Genomic DNA, 27,700 nt, shown 5'->3' with positions numbered 1-27,700 from the left:
AAAAGGAATGATTGTTAGATAATTAACATTGTTAAAAGTTAATTAGTTATTATCGATTTGTCTATCTATTTATCTATTTCTCTATCGATTCAATGATATTCTCAAAATAGTTCATGTTGTGAGTGTAGCAATGGGTTTTAGCTGAAGATGTTTACATAAATGAGCTAGGTTAAATATAAACAAAATAACCTTGAACAGGTGTACGTGACAGAGAAGGTCACTTTAAAGAGGCGTGCCTTTTAATGGATTACGTTGAGGTCAAGAGGTCGGGAAGTTTAGAGTCGGGGAGTTGGAGTTTGATCATGAGAGTGAACAGACCGAAGAGTCGGAGTTTGATCACGAGAATGAACAGACGGGAGAGTTGGAGCTTGGTCACGGGAGTGAACAGACGACCAAGAAGCGGGGCTGGGTAGAACAAGCATGTAGACAAGAAATACAGACTCTGTGAAAACCATTTGAGACAACTGAAATAAATTTTTATTTAAAAAATATAAAGTGTTATTCTGTGGTTTCACAAAAGAAGGAAGAACAGATGTCTCAATTGGATGGTGTTGGTCATTTCATGTTTCGTCACGAAGTTCAGTAGGAAGATAGGAGAACTCTTGAAGAAAGAAGGTATGAAGCATATATTATTCTTCTTATAAAAAATTGATACCTTATGTACATATGAATGGTTATATATACCCATGTGATAACTCTCTGATACAACATGACCCAGTTTATACGTCGATATCATATCTTCTGACTAAACAACATGCATATAATTCATACGCTTATAACGAGAGATGTTATAAGATCAAAATATCTCCGCACCTCTCGATATAGCATATGGCTGTTTTAATAGCTCCCACCTCACTATGTAATATGACCATTTTGAGGCCGACCCATATCCCACCACTCTATTTAACATATGACACGTTTTATCAACATGATGTGGCAACAGTACTCCATCCAAGCACATACTTGACTCTTTTAGAAGATTGCATTGGCAGTGAGATATCTGCTGGAGGGATAGAATGATCCAACCATTTTCCTAGCGATCTTGTCAATGTATTTCATGTATGTGTTCTATTACTCATTAAAATGAAGGTCAGATTAAGAGGCTCGTCTCACGAAAGTAACGATGGTTCGAAAAGATGCACCTGAAGAAATTTAGAGGTTACATTGGTCGAACGTTGCGAGAATAACAACTAAAGATGGGAAGAGTAGTCCGAATACAAGAGATAACCAAAATTACGAATCGTCATCTAAAATATTCAGAAACTCAATAAGTCTTATCCTCAAATGTTTTTAGACCTCGATAAGTGATTATCCTTTAGTAAATAATAAAATTGAGACGTGGGCGTCTTGGTAAATATCCGACAAAAAAAAAAAAAATAACCTCAGAGAAATTCACATAATAATAGAGTGCATTCCAGACAGGCGATCAGAACGCCAACCAGGAAATTACAATTTCAATGAGGAAATCAAACATGTTCGGAAGTAAGAAATTGTAAGGTGAGATCTTTTATGTTAAAAATAAATTACTTCTTTTTTATTAGTATCCCCCCTTTTTTTTTACTTTTTAATTAATTCCTGTTTGTGAGTGCCATTGTGTTAATAGCCGCTTTTTTTTTCTTGTTTTCTATAAAATGAAGGGAAATAAAAAAAAATTGTTTGTTTGTTTTGTCCATCCGGTGGGGCAATGAGTCACCGAACGTGATTCGCTGAACCAAATACAATGGAATGACTGCGTGATTACATTCTCATTGACACCACAACAGGTGCGCAGAAGGGCAGGGGAGCAAGGTTCATGCCACTTATATGACTATCCACTCTTCCGCGGATCAGAGACTTCCAGTTATATATATATATATATATATATATATATATATATATATATATATATATATATATATATTATATATATATATATTATATATATAATATTTATAGTTATATATAATTATTATAGTAAAAAATAATTATGACATCCCCTTTAAGAAATTCGTTTCTTATCGTTGAGCACTTTCAGTTTAATTAAAGTCGGTTAATTTAGCTCTCATGCATAGATCATCCTATAAGGATTATCACTGTCTGACTGACGTAAAGAACATTTAAAATTAAAAATGTTTAAATTAAACGTTATTTCACGCGGTTAATGGTAGGCTAATCGAGCCAGAGATGTCTCGTGTTGCCGAGTTCGAACTGAAGATTCCCGAAAGGATGAAACACTAGTGTCTGTAGGTATTTAATTAAAGTAATATATATATATATATATACGTATTCTGTTTTTGTTCAGAATGACGTCCTGGATGACGTTATATCATTGTGTACATATAAATATATATGGGTGTGCTATGACGTCATACGTGACGTCACATATACTGACGTCATGTATATATATATATGGCCATAAATGAAAAATTCCCCACGCAACCCCAGGCAGCCTGCTAGTATATATATATATATATATATATATATATATATATATATATATATATAAAATAGTTTATATTCCAAATTTCAAGATGTTGTCCATCTTACCGTTTATTTCTTTCAGTATGTTAAAATATTTACATCTTGACAGCATCTTTTTTCGTAGCGTAGAATCATTCATTTAATTATTAAACACATTAAAAGAAAATAAATGGAATATGGGCATGATTACAAGAATCCGAAAAAATCAGAATAGTAGTTGTTAGTTTTTATCTGATTTCACTATAATTATTATAGCAGTACAGACTGGATTTTTTTTTAGCAATTAAATTAATTAGGAATGACGATTCAACCAGGAAAAGTTAAAAAGAATACAGCCTATTAATTTTATTTTCACACAGTGGACATAGGTAATAGCTTTGACATTGAATCTGCAATAACGGAAGATTTTTCTGAACTTGAATTTCTAAATGCATTAAGAGATGAAAATATGCTTGAGTTGCCAGGTTTTCCCTCAAATTCTTCATTTTTGTATCTTATATTTTAATGTATTTTTCTTTTACGAATTTTTAATAGTCCTAAAGTTATTTCAGGGATCATCAGTTGTGTCTCATGAAAGACTGTTTCGGGGATTTCATATATATATATATATATATATATATATATATATATATATATATATATATATATATATATATATATATTAGTGATGGGACGATTGCAATATTTTTCCCGATTCCGATACAACTACAGATGCTGAACTAAATTCCCGATTCCGATACAATTACCGATTCCGATTATTTACAAATCTGTTATTATTTGTCTATAATATTATTATTTCCCCCGATTTTCGTAGAAGCACATGTTAAATATGCAGATATTTTCCTAAGCGTAAAAATACACTTTTGGAGGGTGATTTTAGCTTTATTGGTATTTTAAAATCAATAAATATTTATTATTTTATCATCATTGCCAGCAATGGAAAATTTTACTTTAAACAAAATCAAATAAAAATAAGACAATTAAAAGAATCGTTTTGGTATCGGAAAGTAGGAATCAATTTTTCGATTCCGATTCCGATACGGATTCGGATACTCCAAAATCTTCCGATTTTTCTGATCTCCGATTCCAATTAATCGTCCCAACACTAATATATATATATATATATGTATATATATATATATATATATATATATATATATATATATATATATATATATATATATATATATTAAGTGATGCGATTTATAATTTAAAAATTAAAAAAAATTTTTTTAAATTTAAAAATCAAATTTTAATTAAATTAAAAATCAGTTTCATAAGAAGGAACAACAGCAAAGTCAATTATCTGTACGATCGTTTCGGAAATCCGTGCTTTTTATTTGTGGTATACATGAAGTCACGTAGAACAATTATACATAGTTTTTTTGGTAAGCACGGTCTCCTCATCAGCAAATTTAGGAGGATTTCTATTGAATTGAAAAGACACCAAAAATAAACCTAGCATTAAAAGTAAGGCAGATGAATCTGAAAAATTGAAGTAAAAGGTTTGGATTTAAAATTTATAAGAAAATTAGTATAGGTTAGAGATAGAAATGAGTAGAAAAAATATATATTTTTTTTGAATTTACATAATAAATTTGATTTAAAAATATATAGATATAGTTACCTTTTAGTTTTTCCTTTTTTGAAATCAGGAACTGTATTTAAAGTAGTCATTTAGATGTTTGCTATAGCTTTTTATTTTATTGAATGATGAATTTTAAAAGGGCGACGCTCGTGCAGTAAATTGTTTCCGTTAGCGTATTTTGATTTAAAGACGCTACAGTTAATATCTATAGAGAGAGAATATTTATTTTGCAAGTTTTTAAGGGGAGATAATTGTCATGTGTTATTGGCTTTATTTATCATTTGATTTACGAGTCTAAGGGCGGTAATTGGTCTAACTTAATTTATTAAAAAAAAAAATCTATTTTTACTAATGAGTAATTTTTAATGATTTAAGGTGGTTTATATTTATTAAATTTAAACCAACGTTTATGATTACATGATAGAAGCTCGTGTCTTGAATTTACTAGTTTGGTTGTGCTTATTATATCTTCATATTTTAAAATTTTTAGGGTTCTTTTGTACATAATGTACAAAATTTATCTCCTGGTTTATATGATTTGCAAGTCTCAATTATTTGCCATTTTAAGTTGAAAGAAATATTGCTATTTTTTAGTTGCCAAATATAGTTGGATAGAGTAGTTTGGTTTGATAGAGAGTTATTTTTAAACGAATGTTTGTGCGTTGAAATTCTATGTTTTATTGGGCCAGATGTGGAACCAATATATATTACCTCTTGATTATTATGATTATTTTCCGTTAGGTCTATTGTTGGATTATAATGTGGTGGGTTGGTTAGTAATTGATCGGTAGATTGATTTAAGTTGGTGTTATTATTTAATCTGGTAGTTGAGTTATGGCTGTTGATAGGTTCTTGTATATTTGGAGTTTTTGATACTGTGCAGCTATAGATAACATTTTTAATTTTACATGAGCCTTGTAGGGGACATTTATTTTTTCTTCTACAGTTACAGTCCGATGTATTTTGTATAGTTGTATTTTGTAGTTTATTAATTTTCTTATTATTAGAGCTAATTATTTTCTGATGAAGGTTAGGCATAGTAGAGTAAGAGACTTTAATTGTGTTCTTATTGAAAATCTTATTATATCTATGGGGGGCTTTAAAGTTCTTATCTAATATTTTAAAAAATTCTCTAGCTATGTTTGTTTCTAGGTTTTTGGAATACGGGGGGTTGAACCATAGGATCTCCTTGTGTCTATTCTTACGTTTGCGGGTTTTAGTTTGTTGTTTATTTATATTATTATCTAATATTTGTAGTTTGGTTTTATCTTTTTTTGTCTCCTGGTTATTTTTCTTAACTCGTATACGGGAAGACATTGCCATATTATATGTTATTACGCTCTTAATCTTTGATAAATTAACAGAACATAGGATTTTTAAACGGAAGGATACTTTAACGCATATTTCAACTTTTAATGGTGAATCTTGTGTGATGATAATTTTTTTTCAACTATTTGGCTGCGATTATACGATATGAGATGTGTTTTAAATCCAAACCTTTTACTTCAATTTTTCAGATTCATCTGCCTTACTTTTAATGCTAGGTTTATTTTTGGTGTATTTTCAATTCAATAGAAATCCTCCTAAATTTGCTGATGAGGAGACCGTGCTTACCAAAAAAACTATGTATAATTGTTCTACGTGACTTTATGTATACCACAAATAAAAAGCACGGATTTCCGAAACGATCGTACAGATAATTGACTTTGCTGTTGTTCCTTCTTATGAAACTGATTTTTAATTTAATTAAAATTTGATTTTTAAATTAAAAAATTTTTTTTTTAATTTTTAAATTATAAATCGCATTACTTAATATTGAATTAGCTCTAGGACATTTAACTATCGAGCTTATTATATATCTAAATTACAACGAGCATTTCCTGTATTTTAATTAAACTAGTAATTTCACTATTACATTAAAATACACTTAGCTCTTTAGACTATTATACTAATCTCCTTTAAATTATATATATATATATATATATATATATATATATATATATATATATATATATATATATAATAAAAGTTACAATTAAATTTACCAAAATGATCCAAGATGGTAAAGCTAAAGTATATTATAAATATTAAAGAATTAATATTTATAAAGCAATCTCAACCAGATGTAAAAGCTCGATAAACCAAATAGGAGATAGAGCTTATAATAAGAGCAAACGGTTAATAAAACATGTTTAAAAACACTTTGAAAACGAGTTAAACACATATTTAATCTGAAAAGGAAACACTTGATAAGTGGATAGTCCTTAATCTGCGGAGTTTCGAAGAAATACTTTCCTTCTCATCAGAGGGTAGGAATTAGCAAAATGCGGGATCGGATTTCGCATACAAAAGTATTTGCTGAAACTGCAAATTAGTGCCAAATTTAGCACAAAGAATCTTAACATCAAATAACAAAAAAATTAAATCATCCCCAAAAATCCCTTTCCCAATTAAACCCCAAACTAACTGTAGTTGTAATAACAAACACATCTGCCCACTCAATGATGATGACATTCATAAAGATGTTATATATTCATGCACAATTACTGAGCTTCCATAACAGACACTAATATTTCGTCTTCAAGTTATCCTTCTCATCCTCCATAGATATAGTTACTTATCCAATATACCACTCGAGCAGACCCTCTATTTACAATCATACAACTAACAATAATATATATATATATATATATATATATATATATATATATATATATATATATATATATATATATATATATATATAATGAAAATTGCAATTGAATTTACCAAAATGATCCCAGATGGAAAAATTAAAGTATATTATAAATGTTAAAGAAATAATATTTATAAAATTATCTCAGCCAGATATAAAAGCTCGATAAAACCAAATAGGAAATAGAGCTTATAATATGAGCAAACCGTTAATAAAATATGTTAAAAAACACTTTGAAATGAGTTAAAAACATATTTAATCTGAAAAGGAAACACTAGATAAATGGATAGTCCTTAATCCGCGGAGTTTCGTAGAAATACTCTCCTTCTCATCAGAGGGTAGGAATTAGCAAAATGCGGGATCGGATTTTGCATGCAGAAGTATTTGATGAAATAACAAGTAAGTCAAAGATCTTACTTGAAAACAAAATAAGTTAAGCAGAGGGAATATGATAAAGAAAAAGTTGATTACACATGAATGGATAGTCTGGTGGAAGATAAAAGATCCAGTGACGGTAAAATCCAAATGTAAAACTTCAAGAAAGTTAAAAGAATTTCCATTTGTACAAGAAAAGGAGTGGATAACTTTAAAAAATATCGGCGAAAAAAGTGCCCCCCCCGTAGAAAAGTGCCTAGTTGAAGTGGAAGATATTAATGTTTTTAGCCAATATTTCGATATTTGTCGTATGAAAGGTCGAACTTTAAAACGATACTGATCTTGATAAAATCCGTCGCTTCTATTGAAAGTTTAAGGCAGACATGCAAACAGACATACATACATACATTTATATATTGGTAACTTAAAATTTTCGACCCAAACTGATGAAAAAGCTTGCCTTATCTCTGAATACCCTTTATGTAAAATTTAAAATATTTATACCAGAAATTGTCTGAGTAATTTGGAAGAGACAACAGAAGTCAATTTTTTAAAAACTTTGACCCCTATTATGACCCCTTAAAATTTATTGTTTTGGGCTCAAATCGAGTTATTAAGTTAGATCCATGTCCAAGGAACCTATATCCAAAATTTCAAGTGCGTAGACCCAAAATTGTCGGAGGAGTTTGGTAGAGTTACCAAAGGTCAAATCGTTGAACTTTGACCCCTTAATCGCAAAATTTCTTGCCAAATACCGATCAAGAAGATTTTCCCAAATCTCAGTAACCTGTATATCAAATTTCGAGTCTGTAGACTAACAATTTACAGAGTTATTTCGTAGGGAAATATACACAGACACACAGATACACAGATACACAGATACGCAAACACGTTCACTTTTATAGATATATAGATAGATAGACTAGCATTTCAGCCTGGCGTTGCCCGGCTGTTTTGATGTGTATGCTGAGCAAAACAAACCAAAAAAGGGTAAATTTTTTCTAACTTTGACCCCTATTATGACCCCTTAAAATTTATTGTTTAGGGCTCAAATCAAGTTATTAAGTTAGATCCATGTCCAAGAAATCAATATCGAAAATTGCAAGTGTTTAGACCCAAGATTGTAGGAGGAGTTTGGTAGAGTTCTTAAAGGTCAAATCGTTGAACTTTGACCCCGTAATCGCCAAATTTCTATCCGAAAACCAATCACATCGATTTTCCCAAATCTCAGTACCCTATATATATCAAATTTTATAATCTGTAGGCTTTAGATTGACAGAGTTATTGCGTAGGGAAATGTACACAGACACACACACACACACAGACACACACACAGACACACAGACACTTTTACTTTTATATATATATATATATATATATAGATAGATAGATAGATAGATAGGTATTTGTGAAAGTGTATGTATTCGCTTTCATTTCACGTGTGTATGTAGAATAGTGTCATTAGCTGTTTAGTTTTGGTGTACCTCTGACACATTATACGCGGAACTTGTATTGGCATGTGGTAAAAAAAAATCAAGTGTGGCGTGTTTCCTTCTTCCGCTTCCGTCTAATAAGAGATCGCCCTATTGAGGATTATTTATATTTCTTAATTTTTATACATGTAGAAGAAACCAGTCTGGTTCTCACGTTTTATTGTCGCTATGTCAAAATGCATAAAATCTGTATTCTGAATCGCTAGATTCTCTAGTTAATCGTTGATGTCTGTTGTTAAAACAAAAATATTAATTCCTATTATTTCCTTCCAGAAATTAATTTATCGGGATAGGAATTTTTCAGACGGTAGACATATTTTTTTTTTTTAAGGAGAGTCATCTCTGCATTTATTTACACATATTTACTTTTCTCTTGAAATTAACAGAACATAGGATTTTTAAACGGAAGGATACTTTAACGCATATTTCAACTTTTAATGGTGAATCTTGTGTGATGATAATTTTTTTTCAACTATTTGGCTGCGATTTTACGATATGAGATGTGTTAAATAATTTTCCATGGTTTTTTTGTATGGACTTTAAAAATTGTCATAGACCCTCGAAAATTCAGTATGTTATTGCTGTAGATCTTACGAGATCACTCACCAATTCATGATTTCGGAGTCAAATAAACAGCTACACCGTACTAAAGCCTGATTGTCACAGCTGGTGAATTTCAAAAATCCAATCTGGACGTGAGGACATTTTAGAGGAACGATACGCAATAAAATTCTGTTTCAAACTCATTAAAAAAAATGCCACAGAAACGTATGGAATGCTTCACACTACTTTTAGGCCATATTGCATGAATCGAGCATCAGTTTTTGAGTGGTATAAGAGATTCAAGGAAGGCAGTTAGCTTGTGAGGGATGATGAGAGGTGTGGAAGGAGTAAAGAAGGATCAGTTTTTAAGTGGTATAATTCAGTTCTTATGAATCAAATGCTTATTGTTGACATTCGTGTCCCCGATATCTTTCTAGTTAGATTTCTTTCATAAACGAAATAGGGTACTCAGGGGAGGGACAATATGAATGGTTACCAACATCCCTAAGTGATAGTGCTTCTTTGGAACGAACTGGATTTGAACTTGACACTCGCAAGTTGTTAGTCCGTATCGTAAACCACTTAAACACCGCCACCTCCCAGGCCATCTATAATAATAACATCATATAATTTGTGTATTCATTAGGTTTTTATTTTGTCTGTATTGTTATGTTGAACTAAACTCTGTTATAAAATGATTCTCGTTTTCAGTTTCCTTTCAGTTCGGTTAAATTTATCAGAAATCAAGAACCCATTCTTAGGGATTAAAACTGGATCTCTATATGAGATTGGATAGATCATCGAATAGTCCATTAAAGTTCTCCTTTATATCTCAATCACTGAATTATTAAAGAAGTTGAGAAGATAATTTTTCCTCTCCTTAATTGACCATTTAAGTTTGTTATAGTATGTCTTTCTTTTGATCTCTTGGTCTTACTGGATTCCAGAACAAGAATTCTTCTAGTCTGGTTGAGTATATATTTTCGTACTGTTACTTGAAGTAGCATCATTTTGAGAAGGCGCACCATTCCTCGTAAAAGGCAGTGTGGATTAGCCATAGCAAGGTAATCTTATTTGGACTGCGAATTGAATTTTGAAGTCGGGTTTTACTTGAAGGGAAAAGTATTCTCATGCCAGATTGTCCTAAAAAAACTATGTACAGACCTTAAACGAGTTAACCCTGATGTTAGATCGAACTTGGTACCTGTCTTTCGAATATATGTCATTTGATAGCAGTGTGTGCAAAAATTTAGCTGATTATGCTCGGGTTCCACAAGTGGATTTGAGGTGTTTAATTTTCAACTAAGAGTTAGTCGTCGAGTGATAGAGTAATCCGTGATGAGATGTTACTGTACTAGCAAACTGATGTTTTTGCACATGTAATTTCCGGATTCTGGTTTACTGTTGGTTGATGTTACGGGTGATGGTAGATCAAAATTAGACATAGGAATTCGATATGATTAAAAAAAAAGTACAACCGAAAATTATTCGAAAAGCTACAAATACGTTAAACGCTTAAAGCGCATGAATACGTTTTGAAGGCATTTATTTATGTAAACAATGCGAAGATAAATCAAGAAGATAATAACTTATTTCTGTATTTTACTGCAGTCGATTTTGTTGTAGGCTGATTCTTTAAATGCAAATATGCACGAAACATATCTGAATATATACATATATATCTAGAATTATATAAATTCAACTTTGTCTGTTTGTGTGTGTGAGTTCGTTCCTTATAGACTCCGAAACGGCTGGACAGATTTCATTTAATATTTACAAAACTTTAGTGTATAAATCTCGGAGTGGTCATAGTTAAGTTTTATCTCAGAATACACCCAATAATTACCGATAATCAATAATCGAAACCGTTATTTTATTTTATCTATCATCGGTAAAGTCATTTTTCCATGTCGTCGCTTAGCAACAATGATAGAACAATGGGCCGTCAAAATTCTACTGTGGGAAAGTTGATAGCGTGTTTTTTTTTTTTTGTTTTTTTTTTGCATGACATGGTCTGTAGGTACAAATCCCGCACGTAAATTTCTTACTATTTTTTCATTAACTGCAAAAGATCTGTAAGACTTGAAAATTTACGTTTTTTTTTTTTTTTTTTTTTTTTTTTTGCATGACGTGGTCTTTAGGTTCAAATCCCGCACATAAATATCTTTTTTCATTAACTGGAAAGAAGTTTATATAAAATAATTTTCTAAAAGAAACAGTAGGTTCTCTAGAGGGCAATGTAGAATAACATATATTTTGGACTAAGTTACTGCATGGAGGCATGTGAAGCTTCCTCCCGGACGATTTCACGGATTTCGATAACAATAAAAATATAGGAGTATGAAATATTCGTTGATCATCATTCAATACTAGACAACGTCGGGTCTCTCTGCTAGTTTATATATATATATATATATATATATATATATATATATATATATATATATATATATATATATGCCTTAATGAATCATGCTTTCCGGGCTATTGGAAAACCGCTTCTGTGGTACCAATATTCAAGAATTCTGGCGAAAGAACTGACCCATCAAATTATCGCCCCATTAGCCTCCTCCCACTTTTCGCCAAAATATTTGAGACCATAATTAACCATGCTCTAGTCCGGCACCTTATAGATGCTAAACTTCTGACTGACAAACAATATGGATTTAGACAAGCCCGTTCCACAGTAGACATCCTCACTGTAATCTCTGAACGTATATACCATTCACTGAACAAAGCGGAGGAGGGCAGAGCGGTAGCTCTAGACATGTCTAAGACTTTTGACCGGGTATGGCACAAGGGTCTCCTCAGGAAAATTAAATCATACGGTATCACTGGTAGAATACTTAGCATAATTAAATCCTTCTTAGATAAGAGAATAATCCAGGTTGTCCTCGACGGTCGAACATCTAAACAGTGTGATATAAATGCGGGAGTGCCCCAGGGGTATATTCTTGGACCTCTATTGTTCCTGATATCTATTAATGACCTCCCCGACAAAACTGCCTCTGAGATGGGTATATATGCTGATGACACTACACTCTATAACAGGCATGACAGGAAAACAAATGAACACATATCTAAAGAAATGGCAAAAACACTAGAGGATGACATCCAATCTGTAATGGAATGGGGACATAAATGGATGGTCACATTCAATGCTGCCAAGACTAAACTGGTTTCCTTCAATAACTACAAGAAACCTTCTCTGCCACCAATAGCAATGGCCAGTGACCCCCTGTCTGAGAGTACATCTTTCAAACTGCTTGGCCTAACGTTCACAGGAAACATGAGCTGGAACAATTATATTGAAGACATTGCCAGGGCCGCTGCAAAAAAGGTAGGCTCTCTCTACCGTGCTAGAAAACTACTGACACCTGAAAGTATCCTGTAGCTCTATAAGGCCACCATTCGCCCATGTATGGAGTATTGTTGTCACATCTGGGCTGGTGCGTCTACTACTAGTCTCTCGCACCTAGACAAGGTTAAAAAAAGAGTCGCCAATCTGATAGGCCCTGAACTGGTATCTAAGCTTCAGCCTCTGTCCCATCGACGAAACGTTGCATCCCTCTGCTTGTTCTACAAGTATTTTAATGGTGAATGCTCTGACGAACTGCAGACACTTGTGCCCCCACGACGCAGACACCCTCGACAAACCCGACAGGCAGCTAAATCCCACCCCCACACAGTAGAGATCCCTAGATGTAAAAGATCTTTCTACTCCAGTAGTTTCTTCCCCCAGAACCGCTAGACTCTGGAATTCCATTCCAGGATCCTGCTTCCCTAACTGTACTGACATGCAGAAGTTCAAGTGCAACGTGAACCGACATCTTGCTACCCAAATCCCTACATAGTGCCCCAGTAGTTGCTGCGCCTGATAGTAGCCCCCTACACCAAAGTGGCAATGTGCCTTGTTTGGGGTGAAAATGTAATAATATATATATATATATATATATATATATATATATATATATATATATATATATATATATATATATATATAATTTTGCAAAAGTCCAAACAACAAAATATAAAATATGAACATATGATATATTTCGTAATCATTTGGACAAATTTAAAAATTATGTTATTTAAAAATATTCCAAATATAGCTACTCTTAAGACACCAAAATACTTTTGTCGTATAAATATGAATATATTCATACACCCTATTTTAAGTGATAGGGTCAGTTTGGACTCACCTCATTCATCCTCCTTTTATTTTATTTCTTTTTATATTTTTTCGATTCCCTTCGAATTAAGTAAGGATCCCACTTTCGTATTTCTTATTTTTAAATTATATTTCTACAATTTTGTATTTTTATATTCATTTAGTTTTTTAATATTTTTTTCTATTTTTATAATTATTTTTTCCCTCTCGGATTCATTTATTTATTGAATTACTCCCCAACTCCTAAACTTTCAGATTTGAGTCTCCATTTATATATCCAGCTATTCATTTCTCAATTTGCGTTAGTTTCGTATAAATTTTTACTTACATGTTATGATATAATCGTTTTTCCTTTTCTCTTTTACCTTCTATATTTTAAGAAAAACTATAAATAAACATGTTTATTTAAATCATTTTACTTAATATTTATCTTCACCTCATTGCTTAAATTTTATTGTTATACGAACATTATTAAATTTTAATATATAAAATCTTTTGGTTAAGACACACACACACACACACACACGCACACACACACATATATATGAATATGTTAAACTGCGTCATGCTGATGAGTCTTCAATGATGACGCACGTGTCCGTTGATAATTATATAACACACACACACACACACACACACACACACACATATATATATGTGTGTGTGTGTCTAGTGATAATTATATAACATACACGCACACATACACATATATATGTGTATGTGTACGTATATATATGTATGTGTGTGTGCGTGTATGTTATATAATTATCAACAGACACACACACACACACACGCACACATATATATGTGTGTGTGTATGTGTGTGTGTTTGTGTATATGTGTGTGTGTGTGTTTGTATATATATATTAGTGATGGTCTTTTTCTTCTTATTTGAAGCCCGGTTGCATTTGATTACAGCAGAAAACGTTAATTCGATTAGGATTTTGCTGTTGTGGGATATTACTATTTGAGGTGGTATTTTTTTTTTAAATTCTTGAGCATTGATTGTATTTGCTTGTCAACAATATCGTTAAACATTAATCTTAACCCTTAACCCTTAACTGTAATAAGTTTTATAAGGAGGAACGAGATATAGAAGATCTGCCGAGTACATTCTATATGAATAAAGATGGAGTAGTTAAACATAAACCTTAACCCTTAATCCTTGACCCTAATAAGTTTTATAAGGAGGAAACGCATATTGGAGCTCTGTCGAGTACATTCCATAGAAATAAAGATAGTGTAAACATTAACCCTAACCTTTAACCCTTAACCCTAATATGTTTTATAAGGAAAAACGAGATATTGGAGCTCTGTAATGTATGTCATGATGAAGTAGTATTATGCGTCTTCGATTGTAGACAGCAAATGTCAATTAAAAAAAGCATAAAATAAGGAAGAAACGAAATATTTAATGTAATTCTGAAGAAAAAGCACTTGATGCTTCTCTGTCCGCACAAAAAGAAAATCCGCCATTCTCATAGGAAAGCAGAAAATAAGAAAAGCCCTAAAAACTGCATTTGTTGTCCGATTTTTTGCTTTGAAATTACTACAACAAAGCAAAGAATAAAACTTACACTTTGATATTTTTCTCAATTGGAGACTCGCTCGGTTTGTCAGACTTAAAGTGCACTTTTAGATGCGGCCGTCGTTATTTATAAATAAAAATAATTTAAACTAAAACGTGACGGACGAACGGAAAGGCAAAGGGTTTTCCGTTGGTCTGTCACGCTCAAGTTATTTTTAAATATTCATCAGTTCACGCGCAGATAAAATAGACACATTCTGAAAACAGCCTTATTTATGTCCCTCCCACGACGGTAAGATGTGACATAAGGGTGGGGAAGAGGGGCTGAACAGCCAGCGCCATAATGGAAGAGCACCAAAAAAAAAAAAAAAAAAAAATCCCCGAGCAGCTTTGTCGGAATTCTCCAATAGTGGCGCCTCAGGTGATTAGAAAATAACCAACCTTTTCCTAAAGGGAGAAGGCAAAGCTAGAACTACACAGGACTAACAACATACCGCAATCAAATGGGAAAAAGAAAATATTTCAATAATGGTCCATACTCTTGACTTTTGTGCCCAGAGAAAACTCCCGGACATTTTAAGGATAGCCGCTCTTGTTTTTATAAGAATTTTGCGTAAAGGTCCAGAATAGTTAACACTCGAGAACGTGCTCCTCCTTGAAAAAAGAACAAGGCATAATTTATATAAAACGCATTAGATTAAATTCTCTATTGACCCCGCATAGTTTTAACGCGTGGAAACGATTGGTAAAATTTTATAAACGTTAAAAGCACAGAAATGTTTAAGCAAACAAAAATGGCTAAACAGGCGTAGTTTTAACCTGTGTAAACGATTTGTAAGTTTTTTTTAAAAAACTAAATAAAAAAAAAACTTTTACAAATCGTACAAATCGATAACACAGAGTAAAAGTGTATATATATATATATATATATATATATATATATATATATATATATATATATATATATATATATATATATATATGTCTGAAGAGTCCTAGAGTGGAGGAAACGCTGAATATTCAGTGTAGCTTAATCGCCATATATATTTTATAACTTACTATAGATATATATATATATATATATATATATATATATATATATATATATATATCAGATCAGAAGGGGATTGCAAATTGCATTGTTATGATGACTAAACTTATGCATTGATGACCTGGAAATTTCATCTCTCTGTTGCAGATATTAACGATTCGAGACTCCTATGAAAGCAACCTCTGTCATAGACGTGCGTCAGAAGCAGAGATGCGTCATTGAATTCCTGACAAAGTGGATTATTATGTAGAAAAATTCCTGACAAAGTGGGTATTATGTAGAAAAAAAAAATTCTAGAGCACAAAATATCGCTAGATCAGGTACCAGTCGAGCCCGAGCGGACATTTACAAGAAATCTGGCTTGTAATATGGACAATTACTGACTTCCGGTTCGTACAGTGCTCTAGCAGCCTCAAATGAATTCAGATAGCTTTTAGGTTGGTTAAACGAAAAGAGAAATTTCAAGGGCGTGAGTTCCATATAGAAACGTTGATTTAATTTGAATAAAATAAAACACGCATCAAGTGCGTTTGAAAGCCAAATCACAACGTAATGTTAGGAAAATAAACAAATATTTTACTTGTTTGAAATTTATAACATAAATATATTTCGGAGCTAAACTCCATCCTCAGTATGTTGTTTTCTTTTTTTTTTTTTTTTCATTACAACATGGCAAGAAAGAACAAAAAGAAAGAAAGAAAACAACATACCTAAGATGGAGTTTAGCTCCGAAATATATTTATGTTATAAATTTTAAACAAGTAAAATGTTTGTTTATTTTCCTAATATTACGTTGTGATTTGGCTTCTAAGTGCAGTTGATGCGTATTTTATTTTATTCAAATTAAATCAACGTTTCTATACGGAACTCACACACTTGACGTTATTCTCACGTTGCCTACGCACTGTTCGAACATTTCAAAATACAACCGCTGAGATACAACGCGCGGCTCTTTACAAACAGACTTTTCTTTCTCTAACTTTGCAACATGACAAGAAAGAAGAAAAAAAGAAAGAAAACAACATGCTGAGGATGGAGTTTAGCTTCGAAACATATTTATGTTATAATTTCAAGTAAAATAATTGCTTATTCTCCTAATATTACGATGTGATTTGACTTTCAAGCGCAAGTGACGCGTGTTTTCTTTTATTCGAAAAAAAAAGAAATATTTGAATTACATTGCGTGATTTAATTCAGCTCGAATTACCTATGAACGTCAGCATGTAAGTAATGATCACGAAGTCTGCAAATGTAAGGGTTCTTTATAAACATGTATAGCTGAATAAAAAAAACTAATCTTTATACAATAGAATTGCTTTTTAACAAGGCTCGACAGGCACTCACGAGTAAGGGTTAAAGAGTGTAAGGTGATGAACAGCTTGATGATCAGAAATGGTGAAATTTGGATAAAAATTAATTAAGAGGACAACTCATCAAGAACTTTTTTAAGTTGGATTTGAAAGCGACCATGTTATAGTCAGCTGAAAAGTAGCTCCACGATATTGTGATCCATAAACAGGCAGTTCTGGGGAACAAAAGGTTTCGTTTAGTTTTATGCACAGATTGAGAGTAATGGAAATCGCTGATTGTGGTTGTAGCTAGTTGAGTGTTTGTTGTGAATGTTCTATAGGGGAGGGAGTGGGGCGTAGAATGAAAACTGATTTTTAAGAGAAAGGAAGACATTGCAGTCACAGCTTTCAATCCTTGGTGAGAGTTACCTAACGTACTTCCTAACTTCCGGTCTAGCGCTACCGGAACCGATGACAAGGCAAATTAGTCATTTCGCTTTTTTTTCTCTCTCACGCCTATGCCTCCCCTGTGCATGTACACTTTTTTTATTGCTATTTTTTTTTTTCAGTTTTAGTTTAATGAATTATTGAAATGAGTTATATTTTTTAAAGAATTATGGAAAACACTTTTTGGCTCTTTTTTTTTAATACTTATCAAACACTTTTAAAAACTTTTTAAAGCAATGGCCTATTTAATTGTACTATTTTTATCTGTATAATTTTGTTACTTTTTATTCTATACTTTTCGATAATGTCCTTTTTTTATATTTTATTTTAATAAATTGCTTCACAATAGAAATAGTGAAGAACAATAAACGCGAAGGAACTGATTTACTTGTCATCACCTCTGGCAGTGCTAAGCGGAAGTTGGGAAGTATGTTAGCTAACTATATAATCAATGTTGTTTTTATTCTTTCAACTGAGTTACTTCCCCTTTTGCTTACGTCATATGACCCAATATGTCGACCCAATATGTAATCTTATTGAACTTTTTATACCTTTATCGGAACTGTTTTTCATGAATAATTATTTTTCAATCGTATCATTTTCCATAATTTTTGGATATGTTACTATTTGCGACATGACAATTACGTAGGTAACATTTGTGTACTTGAAATTTCATATTTTTCGTTATTATAATGTAGAAGCACCGAACTGTTTAATAAAGACTTATGATTGTGTTATTTTTATCTGTATAATTTTGTTATTTTTTTTTATTCTATCCTTTTCGATAATGTCGTTTTTTATATTTTATTTCAATAAATTGCTTCACGATGCAGATACTGAAGAGCCATAAAAGTGGAGGAACTTATTTGCTTTGTTACCGTTTCTGATAGTGCTACGCCGGAAGTTAGGAAGCACGATAGCTGACTATAACCCAATCTTTTAAGACATTAGGCTTTGCGTAAGATTTTCGTTTTGTTTATTAAAAGTTAATGTTGTAATCTTTGTTTCTGTAGCGAATCTGTTGGTCTGCTAAATGACATGCAGGTATGTTGGATAGGGGTGCAAATAAAGTGTAAATAGTCTGCTTAACTGTTCTGAACTGTCCTGGGGGGTAAGATGATATCGCCGGTCTTTTAATCTGTAGAGATTGGATTTCTAATGTACAGCCCAGGGCTGACTCATGCGTTTCCGTTTCGGCCCTCAAGACAACGTAAATGGGCACAGTTTGAACCCGCCTCTCCTCTCCGCCACACTCCGCTTGCCACCATCAAGATGCCCCGAATGCCAAACCTTTTTAGAACACCTGCATCAAATCCTGCTTTCTAGATAATTGACAGGAATTTGTGCGAAATATTTAGCGCTAAAAGGTAGACAAGGTGATGCCGATAAGAGATAATTTCTGAGTTCTCTCTTTTTGTCGGCTGAATGAGGGGGAAACCATCTTGAAATTAAATTCAAACGGACAACTTTTATAAATGGCAGACACATTTTTAATAGAAATATGCCAAAACAAAAACGGATCTCATTAACATATGTCTGTTAAATAGGTGCGTTAACATACGTCTGTTAAATAGACACCTTTTGCGATGCAAATGTTATTCTAAGCGTAAACGTAACAGACGTACAGACATACTAACAGAGACTCTCATAGAGACGAAGACGCAACTTGTGCCCAGTCTCGTGTAAAATCTGTTTATATATATATATATATATATATATATATATAATGCAAAAGTTGTAATTACCAAAGTAGGGCAAGATATACTTTTTATTTGTTTTAAATAAGCATTAATATGTCGCTACGCATTCATGAGCTTGTCCCGGTTAGCCAGTTACAAGTAACTAGAGACCTCTTCAGGAGATATTGCTTATACAATCTGTATGGTATCTGTAACAATTTATGATGTATAAACAATGATGATAGAATATATTCGTTATATAAATCGTTTAAATACTATCTTTATTCCTATTAGTGGTACCCCGACAAAATAAGGATGTACCTGTAAATTCACCCTTGTCCGTTCGTCCGTTCGTCTGTCCGCACTTTCCTAAAAAACTACGCCTTGGAATTTTTTGAAATTTTGCACAAGTATTAAACATGATATGAGTAAAAAAGTAACAACGGATTTTCCGGGAAAACTCTGGTTGCCTTCCTAGGGGTGCCTTTCGGGTTAAAATGGTTAAAATTGACACTTTTGTGCTTATTAAAAAAAAATTGATGCCTGGGATTTTATAAAACTTTCTGAAAAGTTGTAACTAACCGATTTCTATATAAATTTGTGGTTTATACTTCGCGATAACTCTTCGGTGTGCCCCAGGGGCTCTTTTAGGGCTAATAAAAATACTCCGTTTTTTGGGACTATTTTAGCATATTTGTCCAAAATTTTCTGTGTATGTCTATTTAGCAGTTTTGCATGGTGCTGAACTCAAATTTAAATATGCTAAAGCCTTGGGGACTTTGGGGGCTAAATTGGGATGAGGGGAAGTGATGGACTTAGTTATTTTTGTGAATAGTGCAGAACTCAAATTTACATATGTTAAGGCCTAAAACTGAACTCTTTGCTCATTTCACACGGATTTGACGTCACCTGGGGACTTTTGGAGCGACATGGGGGGGGGGCAAATGCTGAACTTAGTAATTTTTTATGCATCGTTCACTGTGCACTCACGGGGGACCATGCATGCTTCACTTGTTATTATTATATTCGTTGTTAATATTATTATTTTTTATCTTGGCTGCAGTTATTATTATTATTATCATTACTATTATGATTATTACTGCTATTATTATTGTTTTATGATTATCGTTATTATATTTTTATTTCATTATCTTCATTATTACTATTAAGATTGTTATTGTTATTTATTATTACTTTATTATTATTATTATTATTATTATTATTATTATTAGTAGTAGTAGTAGTAGTAGTTTATTACGACTATAGTAAATTTCATTCATATATTAGGTGTACAAGAATGTTCCTGCGGAATTTTTAATTTGGATTTCAAATGATGTATTTTCAAATATGTTGTCGTTGTAATACCTTTACTTTATATATAATTTTACAGAGCGTTTTTCGCTCTATCTAATCATTTAAATTACAATCGTTTTAAAACAATTATGTCTTCTTTTTAGAACGGTGAATACAAACTGAAAAAAAAGGCAAATTCGCATAATTTTCTCATTTCAATTCAGGCTAGACCAAAAAGCTGCTGAAACAGCTAACGATATCAACGAAGCGTTTGGCTCAAGAACCACTACTGAACGCACAGCACAATAGTGGAATAAGAAATTTCGTGACGGCGACAAGAGTCTTGAAGATAATGAGCGTAGTGATCGGGCATCGGATATTGACAACGATCAAATAAGAGCCTTAGTTGGAACCAATACACGCACAACTGTTCAAGAATTTGCTTCTGAATTGGACGTAAATTATACAAACATTTCCAACCAATTGATAGAGATTAGAAAAACCAAAAACTTGATAAATGGGTACCTCACAAATTGAACAACAACCAAAAGAAAAGCTGTTATGAAGTGTCATCTTCCCTTCGAACGGGTTGTTACTTGCGATTAAAAGTGGGTTATTTACGACAACCGGCGACACTCAGCTCAGTGGTTAGACGCCGACGAAGCTCGTCGACATTTCTCGAAGCCAGAGTTGCACCGAAAGAAGGTCATGCTGAATGTTTGATGGTCTGCGACCGGTCTCACCCATAACAGTTTTTTTTAATGCAGGCGAATGCATTAAAGCGGAGAATTACTGTCAACAAATTGATGAAATACATCAGAAACTTCGACAACAACAGAAAAGGTCCAATTTTCCTCCACGATAATGCCCGACCGCACGTTGCTAAACCGACCGAAGTTGAACATATTGGGCTACCAAAACTGCTTCGTTCGCGATACTCTTCAGGCCTCTCTCCTACCGACTACCATATTTTCAAGCATCTCAACAAGTTTCTGCATGAGAAATACTTAAAAAAATAAAGCGATAACAAAAACGCTTTCAGTGAGTTTATTGCCACCAAAATGTTTTTTTTTTACGTTACTGGCATACTTTTTTTACGTTACTGGCATACTTTTTTTACGTTACTGGCTTACTTTTTTTTATGTTACTGGCATACTTTTTTTGCGTTACTGGCATAATTTTACATTACTGGCATACTTTTTTTTACGTTAATCGCATACTTTTTTTACGTTACTGGCATACTTTTTTACGTTACTGGCATACTTATTTTACGTTACTGGCATACTTGTTTTACGTTACTGGCATACTTTTTTTACGTTACTGACATACTTTTTTACGTTACTGGCATACTTTTTTTACGTTACTGGCATACTTTTTTTACGTTACTGGCATACTTTTTTTACGTTACTGGCATACTTTTTTACGTTACTGGCATATTTTTTTTTACGTTACTGGCATACTTGTTTTACGTTACTGGCATACTTTTTTACGTTACTGGCATACTTTTTCACGTTACTGGCATACTTTTTTTACGTTACTGGCATATTTGTTTTACGTTACTGGCATACTTTTTTTTACGTTACTGGCATACTTTTTTTACGTTACTGGCATACTTTTTTTGCGTTACTGGCATACTTTTTTTACGTTACTGGCATACTTTTTTTGCGTTACTGGCATACTTTTTTTACGTTACTGGCATACTTTTTCACGTTACTGGCATACTAGTTTTACGTTACTGGCATACTTTTTCACGTTACTGGCATACTAGTTTTACGTTACTGGCATACTTTTTTTACGTTACTGGCATACTTTTTTTACGTTACTGGCATACTTTTTTTACGTTACTGGCATACTTGTTTTACGTTACTTGCATACTCTTTTTTACGTTACTGGCATACTTTTTTTGCGTTACTGGCATAATTTTACATTACTGGCATACTTATTTTTTACGTTAATCGCATACTTTTTTTTACGTTACTGGCATACTTTTTTTACGTTACTCGCATACTTTTTTACGTTACTGACATACTTTTTTTTACGTTACTGGCATACTTTTTTTTACGTTACTGGCATACTTTTTTACATTACTGGCATACTTTTTTTACGTTACTGACATACTTTTTTTACGTTACTGACATACTTGTTTTACGTTACTTGCATACTTGTTTTACGTTACTGGCATACTTTTTTGTGTTACCAAAAGTATTTTGATTCTGATGCTGCTTATTTCGATTAATAAGTTTTAGTTTGAGCCGAGATATGTTCATCTGGATTTAAAAGTTAAAAACCAAAAGAACTTTCCTGTCAACAGTATATATTTTAATTCTTCTTTATCACCAGTAAATAAGGACGTAAATTTAAATTTTTTTAACGAAAATCTTTTATTACGAGCCGAGTCTCTAAATTAATCTAAATTTATATACGGGTTGATTTTATCGTTGACCTTTATTTTTAACCTTGATGCCAGAACCGTAAATTGTTTCGTATATTTCCTGTCTGTTTAAGCGCCAATTTTATTCGCTTAATCCCAAACGTATGTTAAGATATATTCGTGTTTTTCTTTTGTCTTTTGTTTTGTTTTTATTTAATTTTTTATTTATTGATCTACAAATGTAAAAGCTTTTACCGATGTAATTTTAAATCTTACAGTTTTGCGATTTAAATATTTTTTTTATTATTAAGAGTATTATTTTTATTTTATTTTTATTATTTAGTATTTTTATTGTTAATGGTTTTATCATTTTTATTTTTACGATTAATGACATTAGTCTTCTTCTTCTTCTTCTTCTTATTATTATTATTATTTGTATTACTTTTCTTTTTCTTTCTTTCTTCTCTCTATTTTTTCTATTCTAATTTCATATACACTCTTTGTTCTCTCCGCATTTTTCGTCGTCTACTTTCTTTTTTACATATACTAAATCCAGTCAACCTTTTTTTAATTGAATACTATATGATGCGTCATCCTGATTAATTTTGTGCTTAAACCCCTGTAAAATCTTTATTAGGGGCTTAACTTTTGTATAAGCTATACAACCTGACTAGGTCACTAGTTAATTTTTATTTTTTTTTATTTTTATTTCGGACTATTAGTCTCATCTTTATTAGTTGTTGTTTGTTTTTATTGGTTCACAACGTTTCGGCCAACTTCCTCTGGCCTTCGTCAGGTGGTAACCGCGACGGATAGGAACTTCGAATATCCTAACTGCATTCTCAGCCATCACTGCTATCCGTAGTTGTCGTCGTCTCACCACATTTTTTGACCAATTACCTCTGGCACGCTTTGGGTGGGATTGAAACCGCTATCTTCAGACAATGTTCATCTGGAACCGTAGAGATTCAACGTCTCTATCAACTGCGCCACGGGCCCCGAAGGGCGATCAAGGTTGGATTCTTTGATCTTATAAATCCATATTTATTCATTATCTGATCTTCCATAGTCGGGTCCGTACCGATTGGTATATATATATATATTCCAGATGAACATTGTCTGAAGATAGCGGTTTCAATCCCACCCAAAGCGTGCCAGAGGTAATTGGTCAAAAAATGTGGTGAGACGACGACAACTACGGATGGCAGTGATGGCTGAGAATGCAGTTAGGAGATTCGAAGTTCCTATCCGTCGCGGTTACCACCTGACGAAGGCCAGAGGAAGTTGGCCGAAACGTTGTGAACCAATAAAAACAAACAAACAACAACTAATAAAGATGAGACTAATAGTCCGAAATAAAAATAAAAAAAAAATAACATAAAAAGGCTCATCTCAAAATAAAAAAATTCCAATTAAGGAATAATATATATATAGGTCACTAGTTATTTGTAACTGGCTTCTCATGAATGGATAGCGACGTATAAGTGCTTATGTAAAACATAAAAAACCGTTAACGTGAATATCGCGTGACCAACGCACCGTTCCGATATTTGAAAACACTACCGTGAAAAACAACAAACGGACATCTACTTACTGATTCTCTGCTCCAACAACAACATACAAAAAAAAAAAAAAGAAAAGAAAAGAAAGGAATACTGTGGATGAAGCTTTAACTTCGAAATATATTTATAATTTTCCAAAAATATATCTCTGTTTATTTTCGTATTAATGCGTTGTTTTGGCTTCAAACGTATCTAATACATATTTTATTTTATTCAAATTCAATTAACGCTTCTATTAAGGAACACACACTCCTAAATTAACACACACACACACACACACACACACACACACATATATATATATACACACACACATATATATATACATATATACACACACACATATATTTTTTTTATTGATTTTTATATAAGCACTATTATGTCGCTTAACATTCATGAGCATGTTTCGGTCAGCCAGTTACTAGTAACTAGGGACCTCTTCAGGCGATATTGCTTATACAAAACTAAAGTCCGTAATGAAAATTATTCATATGTACAAAACAAATACAAAGTATATCTTGCTCTACTTGGTACTGAGCACTCTTTTATCAACCTCGTTTAAAATTCATTGGTTACTTTGTCTCTGGAAAATATTAACCTAGAATCATACACACACACACACACACACACACACACACACACACACACACACATATATATATATATATATATATATATATATATATATATATATATATATATGAGAGGGTTTTAGATGTTACGAAGGATTCTATATCTAGGTACAAAGAGCATTGATAACACTTCCTCCATATTTTTTTCCATATTGAACTGAAAAATAAATCTATAAACACCAATATGCCGCTTTGTCTTATTTATAACTCTAAATTACCTATAACTGTCAGGACTGGTGCGTATACAAACGAAACTGTTGTAACGTCATGGTGACCATACTTATAGCATACTGTATCTTTACGAAAAAAGAAGTCAATATAAGATTTACTTAAAAAGAAGATATTTGTATTTGTAAATTCATAATAATGAACCATTGCTGGGTGGAATGATAAAATTGTTGTCCTTGAAAAAGCGACATGGTTCCATTTCCGTTTGATGAAAGACTGTTTTCTTTATTTCTGTTGCAGACCATCTATTAGTTGGCCAGTTGTGTCCAAATCCCAACAGCGATAGGAGCTTTCTATCATGTTTGAAAGTGACACAATGTTCAACGAGCGAGATCGGGGATGCGCCGCTGTACAACTCATGCTCTATACCGATCCGAGTTGTGACAACAAGGCCATTGCCAGCACAGGGTGATGAAAACAAAGTTATGGTCTTTGGTGTGGTTTTTAAGTGTGGGACATATCATGCCATCTCATATCTTGAACGTCGGTTTGAAAATTAGCACCAAATTGTATTTGGATCTGCTGAATTATGTGGTGATCCCTTTATGCAATCAGGTGGCAGCTGGCAGACCGTGGGTGTGGCAGCAGAAATAGGCGTCGGCCCACAAGTCCAAAGAGCCCCGGGCTTGGCTTCAGAAGGAGTGCTACGATTTTGTACCTTTCTCTCCCTGGTTCCCCTCATCCCTCGACATGAACCCGCTGAACTTCTTTGTTTGGTCATACATCGAGAGCATCACCAACATGACCTCCCACAACATCAAAATCAACCTGATCACCACTATCCACCGAACTCCTGCTGGCGCTTGTGGAAAAGGCATGCTCCCAGTTGCGGGCCCATATCGAGGCAGTGGTTCAGGCTGAGGGCGGCTACATTGAATAGATGTCAGCTCTACTACATAATCAAGTTACCTGAATTGATTTTTTTCGATCAAAGTTTTGAAGCTGTAATATTGTTTTCTTTAGAGCGATACTTTTATCGTTCTACGCTGTAATTATCACGACTAAAAAACCACTCGAGATAAAGGGTTAGTTAAGTTTTAATTGGTTGTTGGAACAGTAATATGAAGGGATTCTGAACTATGATTAATTCACAGACCGACTCGACAGATATTTGTTGATATTGGACTTGAGAATGGCCTAGGTAATGTTTAATTCTAAGTGAATCGAAAAATAATGGAGAGTTCTTTGTAGTGTTGAGAGCAAGAAGATACGTTTTACCTATTTTAAGAGGTTTTACAGATGGGGAATCAAAGTATGAAGCTCAGTCGAGACCCTACCATAAAATCATGCGAACATGAAATCACAGATGCACTAGCTGAGCGGATTTTGTTACCAGTTATAATACGTACGTTTTTCTCACATAGCGTGTCATTTTCACAACGTGTCGGCCCTTGTACTCACCGGCCTTCTTAATTTTCATTCGTCGAAGTCATGAACTGAAACAGTTCTATTAATTCTTGAAAGGTCAACTTTTCTCATTCCTCCTTCAATCTCACACCGGTGTGTGGTCCTGGATATGACCTTAAACTATATCCGATGGTGAGGTCCGAGCTTGCGGGCTTTGGGGAGTGTGGAGCCACCCTTTAATTGCCATTGCTCCCAGGTCCATTCTGACCCGGAGTGGTAGTACCTGTTAGGGTCTCAACTATCGGTTAAATAGAAACCGACTTAAAAAAAATAAAAAACAAATATACTCTATTACAAAATTGTTCTTCAAAATCACTGGATTCGGCATTAAATAACCTGAAAAGGGTTGATATGCCGTAAAACAAAAACAAACAAACAAACAAACAAACAAACACCGGTGTGTACATTTTATTTATTTATTTTTGCCAATTAAATTTTAAGTAAAAATCATTACCAGTGATCTCTCACCAACCAGAACATTTTTCTGTCGAACTCAGTGTATTTACTTAGTTTGATCTCCAATTTTCCAACCTTATTGTATTTTTTTAGGGTTGTTTCCTCTGTTTTTTTTTTGATCTGCCCACGGCACGGCTTTGGAATTATTTTTTTTTCAGATTGTTACTTCGTAGACTATCTTTTGGTCTATATATAGCCGATCATTTTTATTTGTGCTGCTCTCCTGTATTATTAGGAGTCCACTGTTACTAAGAGTGGTAGATCTGTTCTCTCAATTGTGTCGTTAGAATTTTGCACAGGCTGTTATGTTGTTCCTTTTCGCATTATGTTTAGTTCGCGTATACATTTTCTTAGATTCTATGGTAAATTAGTAATTTATGTAGTTTAGTGTCCGTTCCTTCTATTTTTTAAGTACTTTCCTTATCATATTCA

This window comes from Euprymna scolopes, chromosome 14 (assembly GCF_053919585.1).
Source record: "Euprymna scolopes isolate OS-2025 chromosome 14, ASM5391958v1, whole genome shotgun sequence".
NCBI lineage: Eukaryota > Metazoa > Mollusca > Cephalopoda > Sepiida > Sepiolidae > Euprymna > Euprymna scolopes.
Note: the sequence above shows the minus strand (reverse complement) of the source record.